At 43.8% G+C, this 14,287-nt stretch overlaps 1 pseudogene; it reads left to right on the top strand.

Annotated features, from left to right (window-relative positions):
• Nucleotides 1-9,744: 9,744 nt before the first annotated feature.
• Nucleotides 9,745-12,311, top strand: LOC119425011 (annotated as a pseudogene).
• Nucleotides 12,312-14,287: the final 1,976 nt, after the last annotated feature.

Genomic DNA, 14,287 nt, shown 5'->3' with positions numbered 1-14,287 from the left:
GCCCTGCAACTGGCTGGTGCAGAGCGGCACTTGCTGACGGTCTTTGGGGAAGTGCTGGTTCGTGCACTGGGAAGAACTGTTCCCTGGTGGAGGGGGCCGGCGGAAGAGCGGGGCGGGAAGCCGCTGCCAGAGCTGTGGGGCGCCTCTGCTGCTATCACTGGCCACAGCGGTCCCTCCAGCGGCCGGAGGGGCAGTAGGAGAGGGGGTCGAGCTGTGGCGTCACCAGGTGGCGTACCGTCTCTGAGACCTCCTCGGTCCTCTGCGACTTTTCAAGGATGGTTTTGAAGTTGGCCCCAAACAGCGCATCTGGGATGATGGGGCCTTCCAGAAGGTCCCTCTGTAGCTTCTTGGGCATGGATGGCGAGAGGTGGAGCCAGGTGGTCCTCTGGACCATAGTCAACCAGGCGGTGATGTGGGATAAACAAACCGCGGAGGTGGCACACAGGTTGAGGATGGCGTCGGCGGCTTTGCAGAGAGAGCTCTTTGTCTCCTTCGGCAGGTTTGCCCCCTCCAGCCTCTTCGAGATGCTGAAAGTCAGCAGGGTGACGTTGTTGTTTGCCGTGGCCGACTGGAAGGAACACTGATGGGCTTGGTTGGTGAACTTGGTGATCAACTGATTGTGTTTCCTTGGAGGGACAGATCGCTGGTCCATCCTGGAAGAGTTTGCCCCGAATGCCTCCACAAGGCTTGGCTCCAGAGAGGGAACCGAGGGGAAACCCTGCTCGGTAAACCCCTCCACTCTGGTGATGGAGGTGAAGGTGGAGACGGGCGCCTTCAGCTTGCCGGGTCCAGCTGCAGCCTCGTTCCATTATGATGTCACAGCTGGAAAGCAGGGCCAGATGGGGTCAGGGCAACGAGCTGGGGCAGAGCCAAACCTTCCCTCCAGATCAACCGATCGGGGTGGGGGAGGGAGAGGTACAGAGAGTCCCTTTACATTGGCGGCCTCCTAGATTATGCTGGGCAGTTCCAGAAGGAAAGCGCCAACAGCTGGGAGTGGAGCGGTCGTCGACATAGGAAGACCGGAGATGGCTGAGCATCCGCTCGACCGTCCTTCTTTCACCATCATGCTCTCCAGGTGGGAAGAAGCAGCAGGGCTGCTGCTAGCATCGCCTTTTGCGAAGGAATCATCCGATTCACTGTGTGGCTCTGCGTCGAAAAAGGTGATGGTGTTGTCCAACGAATAGTGCCCCGCCATGGGAAAAAACTCCTCTTGACAAAGGCTCTGCTTCTCTTCTTAAGAGAGGAGCTCACAAGGATGACAGGAGGTCGGCGTGACGGGATCCTTCACAGATGTTGTGCTGGTTGTAGCTCATAATGTAGCCGGTTTGGCAGGACGGGCACAGGCGGATGTTGCTGGTGTTGGTGCCGGACATCTTCTTTTCTTCACTCTTTAATTCAATTCCATCCATCCATCCATCCATTATCTTTACCCGTTTATTCCATTTTGGGTCACGGGGGTCGCTGGTGCCCATGTCCAGCAATCACTGTGCGAGGGGCGGGGTACACCCTGGACGGGTCGCAAGTCCATCACAGGGACACATAGAGACAAACGAGACAAACAACCATTCACTCTCTCACTCACACCTAGGGACAATTTAGAGTTACCAATCAGCCTAACATGCATGTTTTTGGTCTGTGGGAGGAAACCGGAGTACCCGGAGAAAACCCACGCATGCATGGAGAGAACATGCAAACTCCACCCAGAAGGCCCCTGGACCGGGGTTTGAACCAGGGACCTGTTCGCTGAGAGGCAGCAGCTCTACCAGTTGCGCCACCGTGCTGCCCTTAATTCAATTCAGTTCAGTTTATTTATATAGCGCCAAATCACAACAAAGTTGTCTCAGGGCACTTTACAGAAACATTCACATATATAAAAGCCAATTAGTGAAGTTCTCTATCTAAGGAATCCAGCAGACAAGTTGAATCTTGGCTTTGTTGTAGTCAGTGCTTGCTGGCTGAAGAAAAAATGGGAGCCGATTGTCTGATCTCGCCGTAATTTTTACTAACCGGGGGTGGAGCCCACACAGCTGCTGGGTGCGAATTAAAGTTTTCAGTGCTGCGCTGCACGCTAAGGGATAAACCCACTAGCGATAGCCTTAAAGGGTAAAGCCTATACGAAATAGAACTGATTTATGTTTGGACTGTTTTTGGCATGTTGAGCTCTCTGAATTGTCAAAAATAATAGCTCCATCCAAACCATCCACATGTCTGCTAGATCCCATCCCAACCAGACTAATTAGAGGTATTTCCCCTAATTGATGTCCGCATTTTGGGTTGTTTAATTTGTCTTTAATGAATGGTTATGTACCACAGTGTTTTAAGGTTGTTGTAATTACACCTTTACTTAAGAAGCCCAATCTTGATTTAGAAATTCTAGTCGATTATAGACCTATATCTATTCTATTATTCGTCTAAAAATATCTGAAGAAAATAGTTGCTGGTGAGTTGCATGAACATCTGCAAAGAAATAATCTGTTTGAGGAATTTCATTCATCGTCATCATCTTCAACTTTATTTATAAAGTGCTTTAACACCAGCCACAGCTGAAATAAAGTGCTGAACATAAGTAATAAATAAGATAAAAGAAAGCATAAAAATAACGTTACAAAGCTAGTCATACAATAGTGAATTAAAAACTCAATTTAAAACACAATAAAACAACAATAAAATCAATACCAATAAAAACTAGAGTTTGCATTTCCTACAAGAATGCAAGTGTGAATGCCTCTTGCTTATGAATGTCAAGAAAACAGTTGAAAAGTAGCTTAAATAGCAGAAAGAAACTTCAAATGTCAGAAGGAAGCAAAATATGCACAATCATTCCTAATGTAATGGACTGCCAGGCTGTTGCCGATATAAACTCTTCATCTAACAGTACTATGTCTTTGGGTTTGTTCTCAGCTACCACTGTACCAAATGTCAGCTGAATAACTCTAAAAGTGCCAGAGTTATAGTATTTTTTCCTTTTTTGCTAAGGTGGCCATCTTGGATTTTTGATTTTCACTCAGTCTATTAGGGATTGTTGTCAGCTACCAATACACCTAGTTTCAGCTGAATATTTCTAAAAATGGCAGAGTGATCCTAGTTTTTCTATGAAACAGCTGAATAGTAGCTAAAAAATAAAGAAGCTTAAATTTACAAAACAAAGTGGAGGGAGCTTAATTTTGCCCACTAAAGATGAAAAAGGCAGAAATTAGCACAATAAAGTTGAAATTATCTGAGAAGAGCTCTAATTTGTCAAAAACAACTGAATAGTAGCTAAAACAAGCAGAAAGAAGTGTAAATTGTTAGTAGGAAGTCAGGGGAGCATGTTTTTGCTGAATTAGGATAAAAAAGTTTAAATGATTGCAAAAAATGTGGATTTAGCTGATAAAGATTACATTAGCATAAAAACAGCTAAATGCTAGTTGAAATAGCAGAAATAGATGAAACCTATAGAAATAAGCTGAAAGGAGCATAACAAGCTTAAATTAGTGAAAATAATTTTGAAGAAGCATAAAAATCTTCAAGTTAGCTGAATGAAGCTGAAAGGAGCACAAAACAGCTGGAAAAAAAGCTGAAATAAGCTGAACTAGCTGAATTTTTCCAGAAATGTGCACAAGGAAGCTGAAAGAAGTTTAATCAGATCTAAATTTGAAAGTAGCAGTAAAAGGTTGTTAACAGATCAAAAGTTATGAAAGATCAATTCATTTTCATTGGGGAAGAAAATGGCAGAAAAGGCTAAATATCTCAAAAAGCTCAATCCAAAAAAGTTCAATCTGGTCCTCTGGACATTCAAAAAAACAAAAAACAAAACAAAGCAAAAAAATATAGAAACGTTTTGTCTCTCATCCAAGAGACTTCCTCAGTCTGAGGAGCTGTTTTCAGCTCAGTCTCTTAAATAGCACCTTCACAGAGTGGATCAACCAGTTTTGCTGCTGACAACCAGAACCAGCTGCTCACATGCTCAAGAAGGACCATCAGCCTAACAATGGATCATTAGCACACTGATGGCTGTTTACTATTCACAGGGGATTGAGTGATACTAGCAATAACAGCATTGTAAGAGGGGGACAGTTGAACCTGGAGGCTCCACCCCTGTTTAATGGTGGACGGTTTCTTTTCACAAAGATGGCCTCCTTTACTCCTCTCTCAAACCATCGTTCCTCTCTGTCCAGGATGTGAACATCTTCATCCCTGAAAGAGTGACTGCTGGCCTGGAGATGAGTGTAGACCGCAGAATCCTGTTGTTGAATCTGCTGTGATTGCTAGTATCACTCAACCCCCTGTGAACAGTAAACAGCCATCAGGTGCTAATGATCCATTGTTAGGCTGATGGTCCTTCTTGAGCATGTGAGCAGCTGGTTTTGGTTGTCAGCAGCAAAACTGGTTGATCCACTCTGAGAAGGTGCTATTTAAGAGACTGAGCTGAATACAGCACCTCAGACTGAGGAAGTCTCTCGGATGAGAGACGAAACGTTTCTATATATTTTTTGCTTTGTTTTGTTTTTTTGAATGTCCAGAGGACCAGATTGAACTTTTTTTGGATTTTTCTACCTGGATTATTGAGCATGCATCAGGATATCAAAAAGCTAAAGTTTCCCCAATTCCAAAAGTCATAGCAGTCATGTCCTGAAATAGCTGGACGTTTTGATATATGATTTGTTGAAATAGCACAAAAATTGTGGGAGTAGTTAGATACCGAAAAACGTACGAAAGAAAAAGTGGATCTCAATAGTGTGAATGTCCATTCACACAATTAATTCAAATCAAGTCTCATTTGAGTTGAAGGCCAGTGAGTAGAGATACGTTTTCAGATGGGTTTTAAACATGGACAGTGAATGGCCTGTCAAAAGTGCAAAGGCAGAGCGTTCCATAACTTAGGGGCACTAATAGAGAAGGCCATGTCTCCTCTAAACTTCTGCTTACTTTTGGGAATGACCAGAAGCAGCTGGTCAGCGGACCTGAGTGACTGAGTGGGAGTGTAGTGGAGAAGCTTTATTAAAGGAGAGAATTTGCATTTCCTGTGAAAATGCAAGTGTGAATGCGTCTTGCTTACGAATGTCAAGAAAACAGTTGAAAAGTAGCTTAAAATAGCAGAATGAAGCTTCAACTATAAGAAGGAAGCAGAACATGCACAATTGTTCCTAATGTACTGCCAAACTGCTCCAATATAAACTCTTAATCTGACAGTACTATGTGTTTGGGTTTGCTCTCAGCTGCCACTATACCAAATTTCAGCTAAAAAGCTTTAAAAATGCTTGAGTTATCATATTTTTTCCTTGGATTTTTTGATTTGGATGCAATATGTGATAGGGAACATTCTCAGCTATAACCTCACCGAATTTTAGCGAATTTTATGTGTAAAAAAGTCCGAGTTAAATCCATATAAAGTAGTGTTTGCAGCCATGTTAGATTTTTGATTTTCATGCAGAATTTGATGGGAAACATTGTCAGCTATAATTACACCAACTTTCAGCTAAATATGACTAAAATTGGCTGCTTTACAGTATTTTCCCTTTTTTGCTAAGGCAGCTATCTTGAATCTTTGATTTTCAATCAGAAAATCTTTGTCAGCTACCAATATGACAAGTTTCTGCTGAATAGCTGTAAAAATGGCAGAGTTGTCACAGTTTTTCTATAAAACAGCTGAATAGTAGCTAAAGAAATGTAGAAAGAAGCTTAAATTTCCAACAGGAAGTGGAGGGAGCTTAATTGTGCCCACTAAGGCTGAAACAGGCCAAAATTAGCGCAATAAAGTTGAAATTATCTGAGAAAAGCTGGAATTTGCTAAAAACAGCTAACAAGCAGACAGAAGCTTAAATTACTAGAAGGAAGTTGGGAGAGCATGTTTTTGCTGAATTAGGCTGACAAAAGTTGAAATGTTTGCAAAAATTGTGGACTTAGCTGAAAAAGATTAAATTAACATCAAAACAGCTAAATTCTAGCTGAAATAGTAGAAATAGCTGAAACCCACAGAAAAAAGCTGAAAGGAGCAGATCAAGCTGAAATTAACAGAAATAAGTTTGAATAAGCATACAAATCTTGAAGTTAACTAAATTAAGGTGAAAGAAGAACAAAACAGTGGAAAAAACAGCTGTAATTAGCTGAAAAAGCTGACTTATTTTCATTCAGAGTTTATTAGGGATTGTTGTAATCTACCAATATGCAAAGTTTCAGCTAAATAGCTCTAAAATTGGCAGTTATCCTAGTTTTTTCTATAAAGCAGCTGAATAGTAGCTAAAGAAATGTAGAAAGAAGCTTAAATTTCCAACAGAAAGTGGAGGGAGCTTAATTGTGCCCACTAAGGCTGAAACAGGCAGAAATTAGCATAATCAAGTTGAAATTATCTGAGAGAGGCTGGAATTTGCTAAAAAAAAACAAAAAAACAACAACAGCTAAATAGTAGCTAAAACAAGCAGATAGAACCTTTAGAAATTAGGAGAAGGATGTCGAGGAAACATGATTTTGCTGAATTAGGCTGAAAAAAGTTTAACTGATTGCAAAAAATGTGGAATTAGCTGATAAAGATGAAATGAAAACAGCTAAATACTAGCTGAAATAGTAAAACTGTTGGAGTAGTTAGATGCCAAAAAATGTACGGAAGAAAAAGTGGATCTCAATATTGTGAATGCCTGTAAGCATTCACACAATAAGGCAGAGCAAGGCTGTTTAAAACCTTAAAACAAACAAAATAATTAAAAAATGAACTCTAAAATACATGGGTGCCAGTGGAGAGAAGCCAGGACAGGTGTAATGCACTCTTTACGTGCTCCTGTTAAAAGACGTGCAGCAGCATTTTGCACCAGCTGCAGTAAGTTAGGACTGGCTGACTCTGAGATAGAGAAAATTACAGTAAACCAGCCATGATGAAATGAAAGCCTGTGGCCTTGAAAGAATAGATTTTACCTTTGCTATTTTTTTTTCCCAATGATAAAAACCAGACTTTACAGTGGCCCTTATTTGACTGTTGAGTTTAAAATCACTGTCCATCTTAAAACCAAGGTTTGTAACTGTGGACTTAACACACATTGCCAGAGGGTCTGTCAATTGGAGGGCTCGAACATAGTCAGGGTTTAGAGCACACCATAGCACTCTTTACATTATATATGCTCCCATTAGGTAAAGTTATTAATCATCATGGGATAATTTTGAATTGTTATGATGATCATAGTCACTTGTATTTGTCCATGAAACCTGATGAATTCAGTCGGTTACTTAAGTTACAAGCATGTCTTAAAGACATAAAAACTTGGATGACCCTTTTCTGCTTTTGAACTCATAGAAGACTGAGGTTGTGATTTTTGGACCTGAGCATATTAGGAGTAAATGTTACAGTCTTTCACTCTCTCTGGATGACATTAACTTGGCCTCCAGTTCTAAAGTTAAAAACATTAGATTTATTTTTGATCAGGATATGTCTTTTAACCCACATATTCAAAATGTTACCAAAACCGCATTCTTCCTCCTGCGTAATATCACTGAGATTAAAAATATCTTGTCCAAAAATTATGCAGAAAAACTGGTCCATGCATGTGTCACATGGACTATTGAAATTGTTTACTGTCTGGGTGTCTACAAACTTCTTTATAAAGTCTTTAGCTGATCCAAAATGCTGCTGCCAGAGTTGTAGGGTTGATAGGAGAGATCATATTTCTCCAGTTTTAGCTACTCTCCATTGGCTCCCTGTCAAATTCAGAATATAATATAAAAATCTTACAAAGCTCTAACCTACAAAGCTCTCAACAATTTAGCTCCATCTTATATTACAGAAATTCTTGTTCCATATTTTCCCAACAAAGCACTTCACTCTCATGCTGCAGGTTGACTTGTGGTTCAGAGTTTCCAAAAGCAGAATGGGAGGCAGAGTTTTCAGTTATCAGGCTCCTCTAATGTGGAACCAACTTCCAGTCTCTGTCTGGAGGGGTGACACATTTTCTACTTTTAAGATTAGAGATTTACCTGTCTAAATAAAGGTTGAATGAATGAAAAAAGTCTAGAAAAAAAAAGTTAAGTCTGGTCCTCTGGACATTCAAAAAACAAAACAAAGCAAAACAAAAAAAGAAGAAAAATGTAGAAACATTTCGTCTCTCATCCGAAAGACTTCCTCAGTCTGAGGTGCTGTATTCAGCTCAGTCTTATAAATAACACCTTCTCATATTGTGAGAAGTGCTATTTATAAGACTAAGCTGAATACAGCACCTCAGACTGAAGAAGTCTTTCGGATGAAAGACAAAATGTTTCTACATTTTTTTGGTTTTGTTTTGTTTTGCTTTGTTTTGTTTTTTGAATGTCCAGAGGACCAGACTTAACTTTTTTAGATATTTTCCTGTAGTTGTCCTGTGCATCGATTTATTGTCCAATATTTCCTTTGTAACACTCAAGTTGGAGTCCACTCCACAGATAAAGATGTCCAGCTGCGCAGTGTCCGTCAAGTCAGTACTTTCATCAACAGCAAGAGGGTACGCAATGAAGTTTGTGCTTTTTTCACTCGTCTGTGTTCTTAAATCAGTGGCCATCTCACAAATCTGATCAGCAACTGTATTTCTACTCAGGCTTACATTTGACAACATCTGCTTTTTCTCTGGACACAAGACGTCACACACCTTCATCATGCAGCTCTTCAGAAACTCTCCCTCATTAAATGGCCGGGCTGATTTGGCTATCTCCTCTGCCACAACAAAACTTGCTTTCACAGCAGCTGCATTTTGTGATATTGCTTTGGTGAAAAATGTCTGCTGAAATCTCAGTCTTCTTTAACTCTTCTACTTTCTGCATCCTCTGCTGTGCATTCAGGTTTTGCAGCTCCCGATGCTTTGTCTTGTAGTGCTCATTACATGCTTAGATTCAATTCTTTGTTTACAGCGACATTAGCTCCACAAATGAGACACACGGGTTTGTTGGCAATATCAGTAAACGTACTCAACCTCCCATCGGTTTTGAAAGGCTCTGTTTTCAGTGTCAACGTTTCTCTTCGCCATTGTGAGGGGCTAGCTTTGTAGCTATACAGCACCAGGACACGCTCTGAGCCGGACCAGAACTGCAGAACCTCAGCGAGAACCCGCCGGACCTGGAGCAATTCTGAGGGTGACCTGCGGACCCGTGGAGCTCGGTTCGGTTCGGTTGGAAGCAGGTGAGAGGAGCGGGATGGTCGCAGTGCAGAGACTGATGAAGACAATAAGATCTGGGTTGTAAACAGCAACAGAAGCTAGACTTGATTGATGTGGGAATGTCCCAGGTAGCCTAGTGTTCAGGAAGAGAAATGAAGCAGTGCATTATGGGATCTGTTGTTTGCATGTAATCGGCGCTTCATATCGCCAGGCCATTAATAACAATAACAGTAGATCTGTATAAAATGATCTCACAGGCGGGATATAATTGTAAGCCTGGACGGATGTGGCCTCTAGGCTTTGAGCTTGACATACATGTTCTAAACAATGTTTCTAAATTCTAAATGCTCTAAAAGAGCACAGAATGTCATGAACTCAGCTCTCTGCCTCCTCTTAGCCATGGCTGCACTTTGCATTCTCTGCCACGCCCACTTCTCCGCAACAGAATGGAGATCTCAGAGGAGGAAGGCTGAGGAAAAAGAAGGGATGAGGAGCTGTAGGAGAACGTTTCTCCTGCAGTGTGGGCTGCACAAAGGTGCAGCAGGTCCTAAATAATTTAAAATAATTCATTTTAAATAAATATTCCATGCTGATCATGTGGCTCATCCATCAATCAGCCAATTGTTTGTAATGTTCCATCTTATTTTGAAAAACCATGACAGTGTAAGTCACAAAAAATGAACCGCGAACTAGCGAGGGACTACTGTAGACTGGGACTGGGATTGCAACTGGGTACTAGACTTCTTAACAAACAGACCACAGTTAGTGAGGATCCACAACTTCTCCTCCTCCACCATAACCCTCAGCACTGGCTCTCCTCAGGGATGTGTGTTGAGCCCCCTCCTGTTTACTCTGCTCAAGTATGATTGTGCAGCTACCCATCCAGGCTGTCACATTGTAAAGTTTGCAGATGATACAGCGTTGGTGGGATGCATCACAAACAATGATGAGTCCAGCTACAGGCAAGAGGTGGAACACCTGGAGAGCTGGTGCAAAGAGAATAACCTTCACATCAATGTGAAGAAGACAAAGGAGATGACTGTGGATTTCAGAAGGAACAAACATACCTGCACCCCCTGAACATAAGAGGATCTGTGGTGGAAGTGTTCTCCAGCTACAAGTACTTGCGTGTACACAGGAATAACAACCTCAGCTGGAGCAACAACACCACCAGCCTGATCAAGAAAGCTCATCAGAGACTCTACTTCCTCAGGCAGCTGAGACGAGCTGGTCTGGGAAGCTCAGTCCTCACCTCCTTCTACAGGTGTGCAGTGGAGAGCATCCTATGCTCCAGCATCAACGTGTGGCATGGAGGCTGCACAGCTGCAGAAAGAAAAGCTTTGCAGAGAGTGGTGAAGGCTGCACAGAAGATGTCAGAGTCAGTCTTCCCACCATCACAGACACCTACACCTCCAGATGCAGTAAGAGGGCCACCTGCATCATGAAGGACCCCACTCACCCAGCACACACACTTTTTGCCCCGCTCCCCTCAGGAAGGAAGTTGAGGAGCATTAGGTGTAGAACAACTAGACTGAGGAACAGCTTCTACCCTGAGGCTGTTTGACTCATGAATCTCTAACCAGAATAATCACGGAGCCGTGCGTGTCCCAGCCCGTGGAGGTCCTGCGCAGACCCTGCAGGGAGGAGGCCTCCGACGGCTCCCCGTCCTCCTCCGTGCTGCCTCCCGGCGCGGCCCAGGGCGCCTCCGCCCCCCAGCAGCTGAAGAAGTCGTCCTCCTGCAGGAACACGTGGGGCAACTACTCATACGCGGACCTGATCACGCAGGCCATCGAGAGCTCCGCGGACCAGAGGCTGACCCTGTCCCAGATCTACGACTGGATGGTCCGGTCCATGCCGTACTTCAAGGACAAAGGAGACAGCAACAGCTCTGCAGGCTGGAAGAACTCTATCTGACACAATCTGTCCCTCCATTGTCGCTTTTTCAAAGTCCAAAATGAAGGAACTGGGAAAAGCTACTGGTGGATGGTGAACCCAGATGGAGGTAAAGGCGGCAAAGCTCCTCGCAGACGAGCCGTTTCTATGGACAACAGTAAGTACATCAAGGGAGCCCGAGGACGGGCCACCAAGAAGAAAGCTGCCTCCCTACAGGCAGCACAAGACGGTAGTTCTGAGAGCACCTCAAGTCTGTCCAAGTGGACAGGAAGTCCCACGTCCCGCAGCAGCGACGAGCTGGACGCCTGGACAGATTTCCACTCCCGAACCAATTCCAACGCCAGCACACTCAGTGGTCGTCTGTCTCCAATTCTGGCCGACCTGGAGCTGGACGAGGTGCCTGATGATGACTCCCCCCTTTCCCCCATGCTGTACTCTAGCCCCAGCAGCATGTCCCCATCCACAGGACCAATAGGACTCTCAGACCTGGCAGGTACTATGAACCTCAATGACGGCCTGTCGGACAACCTGATGGATGACCTTTTAGACAATATCAGCCTGACAGCATCTCAGCAGCCTCCCCCTGGAGAGGAAGACACTGGAGCCAACGGTCAGGGGGCCTCTGTGTTTACCTTCGGCTGCTCAGGCACTGGTCTGGGTAGTCCCTCTGGAAGCTATGGGACAAATCCTTTGTTCAGTCCTTCTTCTATTACAAGTCTGCACCAGTCTCCCATGCAGACCATCCAGGAGAACAAGCAGACCACATTCACAAGCATCTCACACTTCAGTGACCACCAGACCCTGCAAGATCTGCTAAGCCTGGACTCCCACAGTCCCAACAATGTCATGCTCACTCAGTCTGACCCTCTGATGTCACAGGCCAGCAACGCCATCGCCCTGCAAGACTCTCGTTGAAATACAACGGTGCTCCACAAGGACCACATCTTGCTGAGTCCCAGCAGTTCAGACCTGGGACAAAGTTCTTCAGTGCCTGGTTGGCAAGCTGGCTTGTCAACCGCTAAGAACAACACAAGCCACTCCGGTGCCAAGCAGCCACATCTGAAGTCTCCCAGCAAGATCTCCTCTATGCAGCTGAGCTCTGGTTTGTCAGGCCAGGACCGCTTTTCTGCTGATCTGGACCTTGATGTGTTCAATGGCAGCCTGGAGTGTGACATGGACTGTATCATCCGTAATGAGCTGATGGACCCAGACTGCCTGGACCTGAGCTTTGATACCTGCCACACCTCGGCTCAGAACAGGAATTCAGGAAGTTTCTCCAGCTCAAAATGGACATCCCCTCAGACCCCTGAGAGCTGGGTGCCAAGCTGAGGCGCAGCGCCATTGAAAGAGGAGCGTGTACACATGTACATTAAAGATCACAGTCCTGTTGTGCAACTACAGGGAAAAATGTATTTATGTCAAATTTTCAGTAGCAAAAGATAATACAGCCTGGTATGTACCGGGTACATAACTGATGATATGTAACTATGTACATACTAAGTATGGAAGTTAAATGTGCACGTGGTATGTAGTTAGATGTTCACCATGTACAGAAGTAGGCACTCACCATGTATGTCCAGGTACGTAACAAGGCACACATTGGGTACATAGAAGTACATTCACCAGGTACATAGCTAGGCCCCCAGTGGGTACAAAGTTAGGCAGTTACCATGTGTGTACCTAGTTATGTAACCAGGTACTCACCAGCACTTGCCTGTACAGAACTAGATGCTCACTGGGTACCTACCTAGCTACTAACCTAGTACACAGCCAGTCGGTATGTATCAGGCTGTATTATGAATTGCTACCAAATTTTCTTCCATTATTTAATTGTGAAACATTCAGTGCTGTATTTTAGGTGTCTGAGACACTCAGAAGAGAAAAACTGCTCCTTTGGGACGTTGAGGTGAACAGTACTGACTCAAAAGTAACTAAGGGAAAGAAAGCATCAACTCTTTTTATTCTCAGGGAATTGCTCGTGGCAGCACGGTGGCACAACTGCTAGAGCTGCTGCCTCTCAGCGAGCAGGTCCTTGGTTCAAACCCCGGTCCAGGGGCCTTTCTGGGTGGAGTTTGCATGTTCTCTCCGTGCATGCGTGGGTTTTCTCCGGTTGCTCCGGTTTCCTCCCACAGACCAAAAACATGCATGTTAGGCTGATTGGTAACTCTAAAATTGTCCCTAGGTGTGAGTGAGAGAGTGAATGGTTGTTTGTCTCGTTTGTCTCTATGTGGCCCTGTGATGGACTTGCGACCCGTCCAGGGTGTACCCCGCCCCTCGCACAGTGATTGCTGGACATGGGCACCAGCGACCCCCGTGACCCAAAATGGAATAAGCGGGTAAAGATAATGGATGGATGGATGGATGGAATTGCTCGTATCACAGAGTGATGAATGAAACCGAAGATGAAATATGCTTTCCACCTGCATTCTCTACTCTTTCACTCCCTTTCATACGTAGACCAATTTTTTTTTGTTGCCAAACCAGCTGTCAGCCTGTTGTTGGCTGATGGCGTATTTACAGAGAAGAAGCTTCAGAGAATGTTACGACGTTCCATTCCAGTGGAGGAAACTTGAAAATCTTTGTTTCTCAGCTTTCTGTGAGGGAATTCGCCTAAATGGACTAAGAGGTTTCCAACATTTGCCCGTTGATGCGCAGAGTCCCACTAAATATCTGTCATAGAGCTCAACATGTTACCAAGACATGAACTGATCTGCATCGTGTGGTTTTTGTACATTTTTTAAAGAAATCTGTGATTTTAGTGACATTACTGTGAATTCTGTTCCTCCTGAAGAGGTGCGTTACTGATATGTTTCGACTGCAGATCACCGTACTTGATCCTCACCCCTTTGGGATTCCCGCTCACTATTTAAGACACGATTTAGCTCCATTTCCATTTCCATTAGATAGATATGATTTAAACCATTTTAGAGCTGTTCCTGTAATCCCAATATCATATTCAAGTCTCTGTAGTAAAATTTTGTGATCAACTGTATCAAATGCAGCACTTAGGTCTAACCGGACCAGTATAGACACAAGTCCATTGTCTGAGGCCATGAGAAGATCATTAGTGACTTTTACTAGTGCTGTTTCTGTGCTATGATGAGCTCTAAACCCTGACTGAAACTCTTCAAACAGATTATTTCTTTGTAGATGTTCACGCAACTGACCAGCAACTATTTTCTCTAGAATTTTTTAGATTAAAGTTAGATTAGATATAGGTCTATAGTTGGCCAGAATTTTTGAATCAATGTCAGACTTCTTAAGTAAAGGTTTAATTACAGCAACCTTAAAGCACTGTGGTACAT

This window comes from Nematolebias whitei, chromosome 18, assembly GCF_014905685.2.
Source record: "Nematolebias whitei isolate Nwh7 chromosome 18, NemWhi1, whole genome shotgun sequence".
NCBI lineage: Eukaryota > Metazoa > Chordata > Actinopteri > Cyprinodontiformes > Rivulidae > Nematolebias > Nematolebias whitei.
Note: the sequence above shows the minus strand (reverse complement) of the source record. Positions and strands in the feature narration are given on the sequence as shown.